Source organism: Gopherus evgoodei, chromosome 4, assembly GCF_007399415.2.
Source record: "Gopherus evgoodei ecotype Sinaloan lineage chromosome 4, rGopEvg1_v1.p, whole genome shotgun sequence".
Classification (NCBI taxonomy): Eukaryota; Metazoa; Chordata; order Testudines; family Testudinidae; genus Gopherus; species Gopherus evgoodei.
The window spans coordinates 146,178,414-146,191,516 of record NC_044325.1 but is presented as its reverse complement, the minus strand read 5'-3'; the positions used below and the strand labels follow the sequence as shown (position 1 = coordinate 146,191,516).

Sequence of the window (13,103 nt, the reverse complement as noted above, 5' to 3'; positions counted from 1 at the left end):
TATTGGAATTACTGTAGCATCACAGTATAATCATTAAATGTTGTGTTATAAACAGCACTTTACACTGAGAGATTGTCAGGCTCCAAAACAATGTAAATATTTACATGGAGTTTACTAAACTTCCAGTTTAGTTGAACTAGTTTTTAAGTCACAGTTCTGTTAGTATATTAAACTCTCAATTGATTAGATTGTTTTGGATGCGCTGCCTGGTTCTGTTCTTTATTGTTATTTTTTCTTTTACATCACCCAAAAATGCATCATGCCTTACATTATAAGATAAATTGCACATAGTTCCTAACTTAGCGAGTTTACACTCCTTTCACTCAGGATGTAACCAGGGAAACAAGCAATTGGCTGGGGGTTCTGCTGGCAAAGAAACAGCTCACATTATAAGATGACATTGTTACTTGTTTTTCAACAAAGGCATGTGGCTTGGCATAGTTATAAAATAATGTAAATAAATATGTCTCACAAATGTCTCAGGGTGAAATTCACTCTCTGCAAAGGGTCAACTCAAGGTCTATTTAAGTTTGAAATCTTATATGGGACTTGAATGGGAAACAGGACTTTCACAGGGTGAATTTCATCCTAGTAAAGCAAGAATGTGATTGACCCACTTCATGTGGTTTTCTTAGTAGAAGTAGATCTTAATGAGGAGTGAGTAATGGCACTCAGTCTTGCTTTGGTTCTCCTTTTAGGCCTGTCTACTTCCAGATCTCATGCTAATACAACAAACATGTTCTGCTGAACTAGCTTCATCTACATATAACTCCTGGCTTCCCCATACAACAGCAGGTAGGAAAGTATTTAAATAACAAAAACAATCATCATGAAACTAACATGACGTTTGCTACCATCTCATCGTTCATTTTCTGTATTCTATCCCTTTCACCTACTGTTTGTCTGTGTTGTCTCTTTAGAGCAGCGGTAGTCAATAGGCAGACGTTGGGCTACATCTGGACCGCCAGATGCTTTTGAATGGACCCCAAAATCATTTTATTTACTTACTATTTTTATTATTATTTTCTCTGGAGTCTGGACCTTCACTTTACCTTGACCAAGAAATTTGGACCTTGACAAAAAATAATAGACTACCCTTGCTTTAGACTGTAAGCTCTTTGGGGTGAGGGCTTTGTCTTATTCTATGCTGTACAGTGCTTAGCACAGTAGGGGCCCATTCATGATTGGACCCTACACATTACCATAATAAACATGCTCAATAATAATAGATGAATTTGGACTAGCCAGGGTTTTCTAAGGGGTGGACCAAGGAAAGCTGAGGAAAGGGACAAAGTAGCTGAGTGAGGACATCCCAATCAGCATGAGAAGACACAGATAAGGAAAGAAAAACACCCTCTCACTTATCATAGCAAACAATGTGTTGACAGTTAACAGTGCAGAGTGGGGTGTAACGTCTGCAGGAGGTATTGTGAAAGTGGCAATATATTGAAGAACTGGTGATATGATGTAAAGTTCTAAAAAATCAAAAATACATAATAGGATAGCATTAACATTGACAAATGGGAATATATATTCTTTCATCTCTTCCTATTTTGTTGTATGTTGTTACAGTCTGTTAGACTGTAAGCTTTTGGGGGGACTGGGTCTTATGTTATACGCAGAGAGAGTCTAATTCAAAGCCCACTGAAGTCAAAATAGAGAGTCTTATGTTCTGAGGGTTGTTAGATTTCTTCCCAAGTTCAATGCAACTTATAATTCATCTGTAAAATATAGGTTTGAATTTTGCTCAAGACAAGCTCAGATCTAAGATAAACCAGTTTTACAAATTATACAGAATGCCTGTTTTTGCCAGTTTAAAGCTTTAAATGCCCGCAAAAGTAAAGCCATTCCGTCTCTCTGAATTTGAATGTTTAGCTCTCAGTAAGTGTTACTTAAAATGCATAGAGATCTCTCTATTGTTTTCAAGCACTGCTTTTTCTAATTAAACAACCAGCTGTCAAGGGACATAACAAGAACCGCAGCCACTATCTCTGGAGATATTCCAGGTTAGGCTATACAAAGGACTCTCAGGCTGCTGTGAGAGGTGATGCTAAACTGCCTTGCAGCAGCTGCAAGCAGATAGAACTAGATGACGCATAGTCCTTCACTATGCTCCTCATTTGTCTATTCTGCCCCTGTTTCACGTCAGTGGGTATTAGGAGATTTGCAGGAGGACTGATTGTAAAATAGTAGTACTTTGCACTTACGTTGCCTTTCATCCAAAATGCTCTAACAGAGATGGGTACAATATTATTAGTTTCATTTTAGAACTGCAGAAAAGGAGAGGTTAAGTGACTTTCCCATAGCCATACAACCAGTAGGTGGCAGGGAGAAGAATAGAATCCCAATGCCCTCCTCAACTCTAACTACTAGATAGTACTGCTTTCTCTCACTCCTCCTCTCTGCAGTGGAGATCTATAGTGCAACAGAATTTTGCTTCTAGCTGCAATTCATGGGTTTTGATAATGATCTATAAAGCCCTATCATTTAGGGCTTGAATCTTAGCTACCTGCAACTCATCTCTCTCTCTCTCTCCCTCCTTGTACCATCATAACAGATGAATCACTCTTGCTCACCATCCCTCAATTTGTATGGCTCAAGGCAAGCTGTTCTCAGCAGAGGGCTCTCTGAATTCACTCCTTCTATAGGTCTGACAGAGCGCAGACTAGCTAACCTTGAGGGCACTGTTCAAAGACTATCTTTTTACTCAGGCTTTTGTCTGCGGGAGCTTAGTATGGAAGGAGCTGATGTCCTTAAGGAGAGCTCTGATTACAGGTTGGGGATGTTGCCTCTGAGTTTATTTATATTACTGTGGAATCTGTAAATGTAGGGAGTGTTCTTCTGACAGAAAATTACTGGCTGCATAAAGTCGAAAATAGGGGGCCAAATCCTGAAGCCCGCTGCTTACACAGGCAAACAGTCAATGAAAGTTGTGACTTTAATTGCTGTAAAGTCAATAGGGGTGAAATTCAGTCCTGTGCAGATGGCCAGGACAGGGGCGAGGCATGACTTAAATTCCCCTTATTCCCTCATTGGGACTTAGTGGAATTGAAGTGCTACATAAACTTTGTGCTAGGCCTTGGCACAAGGGTGAATTTTACCTGAGTCTCTCTATATAAACGAACAGTGCCCCTGATATCTATTCATCTGTTTCCTTTCTGACTCAGCATTACTGATTCTTCCTTTATTGCCTCCTGTGGGTTATTCATTGTTATCTATTTCATATCTAGCATTTGGGATCATATTCTATGTTTCAAAACAATAAGGAGGGCTGAGGCACTCTGGGCCTGATTCAGCAACAGGACCTGTTTAGCTTATGTTGCTGGGAAGGTTGATTTGGCCAAGTTTCTGCTGGTTTACATGGAACCTGATCAGATTAATTGCTGAGTCAGACCCTGCAGGTGTGTGATATCAGATCTGCTGGAATATGTTCTTTGGTAACAAAGCGATAAACTGTTTAAGAGAGAGAGAGAGAGAGAGAGAGAGAGAGAGAGAGAATGTAAGGCCAGTTCCAATGTCTATTGCAATTGATGGGAATTTCCTATTGAGTTCAGTGGGTGCTAGACTGGGGCCTTAGGTCTGGTAAGACGCACCATCCTGACATCTCTGGAAACTGATTCCCTCCATTTATTAGCAGAGCAGGTCTGGCAGGAGCAGCACAAGCCTCCATACATGGGGCCTGACTCACCACTATGTTACTCCACTATCCCTTCTTGTGCGGTGGATGCTTGTTTGCTGGTAAGTAGACTGAGAGGATCAGCTCGCAGTGGTAAATATTGTAAACACATCCAGCACCTTTTTGAGATTGGCACATTCTCTAAATGAAAACAAATAAACTCATTGTGCACATACCACTGAGCAGCCATCCCCTGGTACCAACTTGCAGGCCTAGCTATCTTGGGCTGGATCTAAGCCAGCCTCCTTGGCACAAAAGACTGATTTGCTGCTGCTTTGCAGTTTGTGTCACTATTTATACCCATGTAAAGATGGTGTAAAATGCTAACAAATCCGAATGGTAGAGATTTACTGACACTGCAGCATGGGTGCTGGGGGTGCTGCCACACCACCTGGCTTGAAGTGGTTTCCATCAAATACAGGAGTTACACTTTGGTTCAGCACCCCCACTATACAAATTTTTCCAGTGCTCCTACTTTGCGGTGTACATGACAACACAAGCTGCAGGGCACAGAAAATCAAGCCTTCTATATCTTGTTACCCCAACCCTGAGCCTTCCAGTCCCTCAGTTGATGCTGAATTTTACAGTTTCATAAAGCATCACAAACTATCTTCAATCTTATTTCTACAAAAGATCCGAATTGTTGCACAAAATCTTATTTCCAGCCAAATCCATCCCTGGTGTAAATCTACTGATGTCAGTGAGGTTACACCAGGGGTTGTTTGGCCTGCTATGTTTTGGGACGTGGCAGGAGTGAAAGACTAAATGCCAAACATGGTCATTCTGAGCACCTGCACTGGGCTTGAAACACACTGCCTGTAAAGGTTGCACAGGTCTGTGGGTTATACTGATGTTCATACAGACAGATGAAAATGAATCATAATCCCCTGGGATTTTTTTAAATTACAATTGCCCAATTGGATAAATTATCACAACTTCAACTGATGCAAATATCTAGTTAATATCCATTTGCTGACTTAATGAAATCCAGAAACAATTTGCAATCTCATAATGAGCCTGGATTCCTAGCTGATAGAATCACAGGACTGGAGAAGAGAGGTCAGCTCAGCAAAACAGATCAATGGTACATTTAAATAAAAATGCGTTCAGCACTATACAGGCTCCTAATATATTATTATTATTATCATTAAATGAAGAAGTGCTGACTTCGTTATGACTGTGTGAGCTTTGCAAACTGTGCAGAAACAGGGTTGTTGGTTTTTTTACCCCCTCCAAGTTTCATGTTTGATTTTTAAAAATACAATCAAGAAAGAACCAGATTAAATAATTGCTACAAACAAACTCATGATGAGCCTTTGAAATGCAAATACAATTTTTCCTTAACATATTTATTGTAATGTATCATTAGAAATAAGGATTATTAATTATATTATTAGCAATGCATAATGATAGCTAACATTTTTTTGGCTCTTGCACACAGTGTGTGTGTGTGTGTGTGTGTGTGTGTGTGTGTGTGTGTGTAGAGATCAGAGGCATTGCAAGTGCACTTTGCCTCATATCACCATGCCATGCACCACCATAATGCAATGGACCAAAAACATTCCTGCTGGAGATTAGCCAATAAAATCATTTATATTGTGCCAGCAACTTGAAAACTGTCTGGAGACAGGTGAACTGCTAACATACCAGAGCCATCACAAGAGCAGGCAGATGGGCTCCCAGACTGAATAGGTCCTATGCCTTTAGACTGTGGAGGGTCTAAGCATATGCACTGTCCTGTGACCCACAGTCTGTGTGAACCTAGGTGGCTAATCATTCCTTCCCCCAACTTCTGTGAGCAGAGGAGACCCTGAGTGGAAGGGTCACTTGAAGGGGGCATGGTGGTTGGGGAGGGAGTGTTGATTCCAATGCATCATTCCCTCATCTACTCCCTGGTATGCTACAGAAGCACCTCTGCCAATATCCAGTGTGGCTGCTGGGAGCAGGAGCTGGGGCCAAGAAGAGAGGTTTTTGCTCTCTGTGCCATTCTCCTCCAGACTCAGCAGATTCCCATAAAGCTGCTTGACGACGCATTAGGGGTGGTGTCATAAACAGATTGTTAAGGGTTAATGTCTCTTGTGCCTGTAAAGGGTTACAAGCAGGGAACTGGACACCTGACCAGAAGACCAATCAGAAGACAAGATACTTTTAAATTTGGGTGGAGGAAGCTTTTGTGTGTGTTCTTTGTCCGTTGTGTGTTCTTCTCTCAGAGGGTCTGAGACAGACCAGACATTACTACAGGCTCTCTAAGTTTCTTTCCAAATAGTAAGTAAAAACAGGCAGTTTAGGCTTTTTGATTGTTTTACTCTATTTGCAATTGTGGATTTGGCTGGTTAACTTTTATATGTGTAGTTGCTAGGAATATTTTAATTTGTATATGTACTGAGGGGAAAGTCTCTTTCTGGTGTCTGTAAGCTATAGGACCCTGTAATATTTACATCTTGAAGTTACAGAGATAATTCTTTACTTTTTCATTTCTTTTATTAAAAGATTTCTTTTTAGAGAACCTGATTGATTTTTTTTTTCTTGTTTCCCTTGCTTTATTCCAGGGGATTGGGATAACTCACCAGGACTGGTGGGGGAGACGGGAGGGGGGAGAGATAGAATCTCTCTCTGTTTTCCTTGAATCTGTTTGCCTCTTTTTGGAAGGGAAGGGGGATGCTTCTATATATGGTGATTTAAGAGGCTGGATCAATATCTCTCAGGATAGCCCAGGGAGGGAAATTCTGGGAGGGGGAAAGGTGGGGGAATGGTTTATTTCTCCTTGTTTTAAGAACCCAAGGGATCTGGGTTCTTGGGGTCCCCAGGGAAGGTTGGGGAGGTCAGAGTGCCCCAAAACACTATATTTTGGGGTGGTGGCAGTGCTATCAGATCTAAGCTGGTAATTAAGCTTAGAGGATTCAGGTGCTAGTATCTCATTTTCTGAACTCAGGTTCAGATCTGAGAGGGAATGCTATGACAGGTGGCTCCCAGTGGGAGGCTTTGGCTCCAGCAGGAGTTATGAATGCTTAGTACTTCCCAGGCAGGACTGAGCCCTAGCTGAGCCTCTGTGCCTGCCCTTGCAAGCATGGGGCAGCTTCCCGGAAAAAGAGGGGGCCAAAAAAGCAGTGTGGGGAGACTGACCATTCACAAGGCTGGGGCTCACTTCATCCTGGAAATACAACATCCATCAGGGTTGGAGTCTGTGACCATCACTGATCTGTGCCCTTGAGGGGAAGATAGGAAGGGAACTCCTGAAGATGAGGCTCAAGGAGTTTCCTTCTCTGCCTCCTGACTCCCCTTGGCACAAGCGTCTGGCGCAACCTCTCCTTTCAAACCAGCCAGCTTGAGATGCCGAGCAAAGCATTGTGTCATGCTCCTTTCTTAGTGCATTTGCACTGGGAGTTGATGCATCTCCTCAGGGTCTTGCCTATAAAACTCCCAACGGGCAGCTAACTTGCTAGGGAGGGCAGTATAGATCAGGCCTCTTGCGGTTTGACTCTAACAAGACACTGCTCATAAGCACAGACAGAGTTTCCCATATTTTGGGCTAATGGGATCTCAATGGCCTGATTTTATTATTTGCTTTCCACAAACAAGAGCTTCCCTGTGTGAGGCTCTGAAAACTTTTGTGTTTGCTGCCAGGATCAGCTGTTGGCAATGGGAAAAGCCCAAGTGAGCAAAAGATATGAACCTCTTAGCTCTAATTGTGTCACTCACTTGCTTTCTAATCACAGCCATTGATTTCATAGCTATATTTAAAATAGTTTTCCAAGCAATTTGTTATCCAACCCCTACCCATCTCGTCCCAGCAAGTCTATTAATGGAGGAGAGACGTGCTTTCAAAGTGGAGCTTGGAATGTTTATTTTTGGACAGTAGAAGCAATTTTGTACTGCGTAGGCATCAGTCAGCCAGTGGGAGAGACGATAGGCCCAGTTCTGCCCTGCCTGCCATCTCCTGCCGTCACTCGTGCAGAGTGAGCGTAAGCTATTACCACCACTGGGATGGCATGGAGAATTCTAAGTGGGGAGAAATTTACTCCTGCACTAACCAGGTTTAAGTGGCTAAACCAGGTGCAATGCCACAGAGAATACGGCCCTGGGAGCCAGGACTCCTAGGTTCTAGCCCAGTACTGGGATGAAGCAGTGTCTAGTATATAACAGGAAGCAACTAGGTGTTGAAACACCTGGATTCTGTTCTTAGCTCTGCCACTAAGGTTCTGTTTGTCTTTGGGAAGCTCCCTTTCTCCCATTCCTCTCAAGTGGGATGGCATGAGGTTTAATTAGCTACTATATGGAGCAGCACAGGAGAACAGAATGACAAAAGCTTTCTATTTCATTCTTCTGTAGTATGGCAAAGTGAATTGCATACAACACAAAGCCTTAAAATGCTGATATAGTTAAGATTTTGTTCATGTTGAGGTCTAGTTCACAAAGAATTGTGTTTAGAGATTTTAGTGGAACAAAAAATCCCAGAAAATACATTTAGAATGAAAACACCAGGTGGGAGACCTGGATAACGTGCTAGCACTCTGCAGTCCCAGAGGGGCATAGCCAGAGCCTGATTTCTCTGCACCCATGCTGCTTTCAGCAGTAAGTGCTTTTCCTTTTCGGTAAGAAGAGCTGCAGTACCTTGCCTGTGGCACCAGAAGTCATGTGATGGCTCAGGGCCTTTCCACGCAGCTGCTATTATTGTTCCACACTCCTGCTCCCAACATACTTGTAAACAAAAAATTTTGCAGAGAGAGAAAGAGAGACTACATGAGCAGCGGCACAAAACTGCCATGAAAATTTAGTAGCCCAAGCATAAAATCTACTCATCTGCCCTTCTCTCTGACGCCTAGTGGAAATGAAAATAATGAATAATATTTTACTCATCCATAAAAGAAGAAAATTACTCACCCCCAGCAAGAAGAATTGTGTGAGGCTGTACGGTGGTATGGTGTGGCCCAGTGTTCATTCGTAGAAATGTAATTAACAAGAACATGGCAGACAGTGGAACAGGCATTTATACAATATTTGACAACACATCAATCCTAATCTTTATGCAAATTCTCCGTAACATCTTCAGGCATAAATCCAGCTACCTGTTTCCTTCACTACAGTATATCCTTGGACCTGACTCTGTTCTCACCTGCACTGGTGTAACCTGGAATAAAACAGCTGAAGTCAATGGATTTGCCTGGTGTGAACCAGGAGTAGGCGATTAAAGCGTCTAAATCTATAGAGGAGTTCTGACACCAGTAAAGGTCATCGAAGAAATTCTCTCAAATGTGCAAGGGCTGATATGCCAAGTTCAAAATAGAGAAAGGAGAAATATTATTCCTTCATCTGACATCAAACTGTGTTTGCTGATTCAGTGATCAAAGGCAGTTGCAGGCATACAGTTTCTGCCCTCAACCAACTTCCTGTTACGCCGTACTTTGGATCCTAATATTCGCTCACTCAACTTCACTCAGTGCTACCAAGAAACAGTATCTAATCTCACCACCATGATCACCTTACGAACTCTTCTTTTTTGTATATTCAAAGACAACATGAGATGCAAAACATTACCTGTGAGCGGACATCCTGACGAGGTCTCTTTCTATCTGGAAAGTATTTCGGCCTTCCTGTTGCCAATCAGATCTGAAATCAGGAAGTGTGGAGGAGTGTGACCATGGGAAGGAGGAAAGGTGGAGATGAAAAAAAGGTTAAGTGAGATTTTATGAACCTCAGAAAAAGTTTTGGAGTTTCAGTTTGAATTTGAAGCAAAGTTCCTCATTTCATGCAATCAGAGGGTGCAGTAATAACAACAAAACAGCAAGGGTTTGCTTATACACAGTACTTTACATGTGCTAGTCTCCAGACACACCTCTCTCCTTGCACACTGCCTTCTCTCCCTCTCCCGGGGGGTAGGGTAACACCTTGTTGTCCCCACTTGACGAAGGGAAAACTGAAGAACAGAGAGCTCATTCTCTTCTCACACCAGCGTATGAGAGAAATAATTCCTCTGAAGTCAATAGAGCTGAAATGATGTGAGAACAGGGTCTGGCCCAAACAGTTCCCTTGAGTTCTGAAGGGCACACACAGCAGGAATAATACCTAGGGGCTGGATTCCCGATTGTCTCACACTGGAGGGAGTCACTTACACTTGTGCAAAAGCAACGTAAAATGCTACAGATTAAATGGCACCGGTTCACTCTCACTTTGCACCGGCGTAAGGCCCCAGTTCAGCAAAGCACTTAAAAACATACTTAACTTTCCTGGGACTTAAGCATGTATTTGAGTCCTTTGCCAAATCAGGATCTGAGCAACTCCACAATGTTCATGCCAATGTAAACCCAGTCAGATTGGATGAGGTGCCTGACTTCTCCTAAATCTGAGGTGTCTGTAAGTCACTCTTCTGATCCAGAGCTAGTGCTTACCAGTGTCCGCACCTAAAGATTACAAAGAAGGAAATTGTGAGCCCTCAGCTACTTCACTTTCTGCCTCCACTCCTGACAACCATCCTCCAGGAGCATTAAAGATGGAGCATTTAACACCTGGCTAAATTAATTGAGGTAGGAGACCTAATTGCCTGGGTTGGTTTGGGCAGATGTCACCAAGGCTCCATGGCTGGGTTTATAAGGACAGCTGTGAGTTAATAATGCAATCACTGGTAACTGGATAAGAGAAGTGGGTTTTCATGTAATGCTGCTGTGATATCCAAGGAGGAATTATTCATCCTACAGCCTTGGTGGCCATCTGGCATGCAACAGCAATGCCTCCCCACCTCTCTCTTTCAGGTGCTGTTAGCTGCAACGCATCCCGAAGCAGCTGTTTCAGAAAACCGTTTCACAGCTCTTCCTATTAACTATTCCACTATAATTAAATTTAAATGATAACAACACTTAGCCTTTCCATAGCGCGCTTCATGCTCTGGAAGCAGTTGGAGGATGAGCCAATAATAAATATTTATGTTCTGTTTCTCCACCCACAAAGGACAAACAGATATGTTCCTTCATGGTGACCTTGATTTTAGGCTAAGAGAAGGAAGCAGGAAAGAGAAGAAAGTGCAGCCTGCATGAGAGAGAGCACAGTATGTGTGTGTCTCCTCTCACGGTCTGCATGGAATTAGCAAAAGAAAAATGTCTGCTGAACTCCGCACACAAGAGGAGAGTAGTTAACAATTTAACCAGGTAGAAAACAAGGCTTCCCCTCCATTGATTAACACCTCTTGAAAAAGGATTGTCTGGTGGTCAGGGCATTTGGCGAGGCAGCATCAAGAGATGTGGGTTGTACTGTGCCCAAAATGTCTCTGTGCCTTTGGATAAGCCACTTTGGGGCTGTCTACACTGTAGCTGGGGGATAAATCTCCCAGCTTGGGTAGATATCCATGCACTAGCTCTGTTCAAACTCACACTCTAAAAATAGCAGGGTGGCAACAGCAATTCGGTTTAGCCCTCAGAGTGCAGCCCCTCTGAAGATCCTCGGTATGTACCCAGGCGGCTCGCCCAAGCCACCACCACAAGTGGATTGATTGCACTGGGGGGGGCTAGTCCAAGTGGCCGCTGCCACACTGCTATTTTTAAAGCACTGACTCAAGCAGGGCTCATGAGGGTAGGTCTGCCGGAGCTACAAATCACACCACCCCGCTTCCGTGTAGATGTACCCTCACTCTGCCTCTGTTCCCCATCGGTAACGGAGGGACAATATTTCCCTGCCTCACAGGGGTGTTGTGCAGAGGAATACATGAAGGGGTTCAGCTCTGAGGGTAAGGGGCTCCATGCAGTGTAGAAAGGGCACTGGGGGGATGCTGTCCTTATGACCCCATTGTCTGGAGCTGCTCTGAGCAGGCTGGAGCTGAGCTGAGGCCAGATTTTCAGGTATTCAGCACCCAGCTAGCAGGCTGAGCTCCCCTGAGATTCCAGCCCATGGGCATGACAACTCCTGCAGCTGCATGAGCCTGGTCTATGTTGGTACCTTCATCATTGCTACTACTGAGAACCTGCAACAGCTGGAAATATCTGGCAAAATAAGCCCAACGTTGATCCTCCCAACTTGTAAGCCAAATCCTGAATTCTTCACTGGAGTCAACAGCTTTCTCCTCGCCCAGTAAATGGCCTGAAAGCTGGGAAGTATTGAGCAGATCCGACTCCCACTGAATTTAGGGCCTGCCCAGTCAATTGGAACTAGGTGGAAGTTTTACCAGAGTAACAGCTGGATGGTTTGTCCCTAATTATCCAAACCTTTTGAGGCTTTCGCATCAATAAAATAAACCCATAGGGTCAAATTCTGCTCTCACTTATACCGGTGCAGCTCTGTTGGCTTCAGATTGTTTGCCTGACCGTAGCTCTGAGCCGAACTCAGCTCATGGTACCAAAATACCGTATCACACCGTGTGCTGACCTGCATTCCCGTAGCAGAAGTAGAGGGGGAAGTAGCTGAATCTCCATGAGGTTACCCACAACCTCTTTCATTAGCATGTCACATGCATTTCTGCAGTGCCTTTGGCAAAGCAGCGTTGCTGCATTTTGTACGTATTCTGGTGTGTTAGCTTTTACCACACTGCTGAGGCAGTGCTGGGAGAGGAAACTGTTTGTTAAATAATAACAGATGGATTTTAAAATAGTTCATCTACCATCCCAGTATTTAGCGACAGAAATGAGGAAAGATAGCGCACTAGAATATGACTTTAGAAATACAGTAGATGGGCTTCTGAATAGTTGGCCATCCCATGCATTGCTTTCTAGTTTATTGAGCTGCCTTTGTGTCTCTCTCCAACTCCACACAGTGCAGCATTTCAGGCCAGATTGCTTGTTTCCTTCTAAGGTTCAGTTACATGCACTGCAGCTATTAGCACTGACATTTTTTCAGCATGTGTGTGAGCAATTGACTAGACAGAGGCAGCCATAGTGGAGGTAAAAGTTGAGCAAGCTTCCTACATGCACCTCTCCCAATGCATCTCAGTCCTGATAGGCAGCACCTCCAGATAGCCCTGCCTTGTGCCATCACACAGCAATACCAATGTACCTCAGTGCTGACAAGCAGCATCTGCTACTTCCGTCCTGAGGCTGCTTCACACTTCAGGCCCCTACCCCTGCAATGTGCCTTATTCCTAACCAGCAGCACCCCTGCTATTCCAGTTCTGGGGCCTCACACAACTCTCTAGAGTCACCTTCATCCCAGTTTGTGGCAACCTGCTTATTCCAGTGCTGGGCGCCTTTTGAGAATAGACAGCCAGTCACGCTACATTGGCTGGAGGTGGTGTGACTTGGGTAAACCTCCAATTTTGCTGTAACTTATTACCCAAGGCAGGATTTGTCACACTAACAACTGGCTCAAGGTACCTAGAAACAAAACGCTTCCTAAAAGGCTGTTTGCTAATGATTTCCACATTATAAGGAAACATTTAATGACGCTACAGGCCCACTGAAGCAGGGCCATTTTAAAGACCATGTCTGAAATGAGAAGATTTACACCTGAA

The 13,103-nt window shown here is 43.6% G+C and overlaps 1 long non-coding RNA gene across 1 annotated transcript; it reads left to right on the top strand.

Annotated features, from left to right (window-relative positions):
* Positions 1-652: 652 nt before the first annotated feature.
* Positions 653-5,736, top strand: LOC115650975. Its single transcript, XR_004000279.1, has 3 exons — positions 653-795; positions 3,638-3,738; positions 5,583-5,736. It is a non-coding gene; the product is annotated as an uncharacterized LOC115650975 (long non-coding RNA).
* Positions 5,737-13,103: the final 7,367 nt, after the last annotated feature.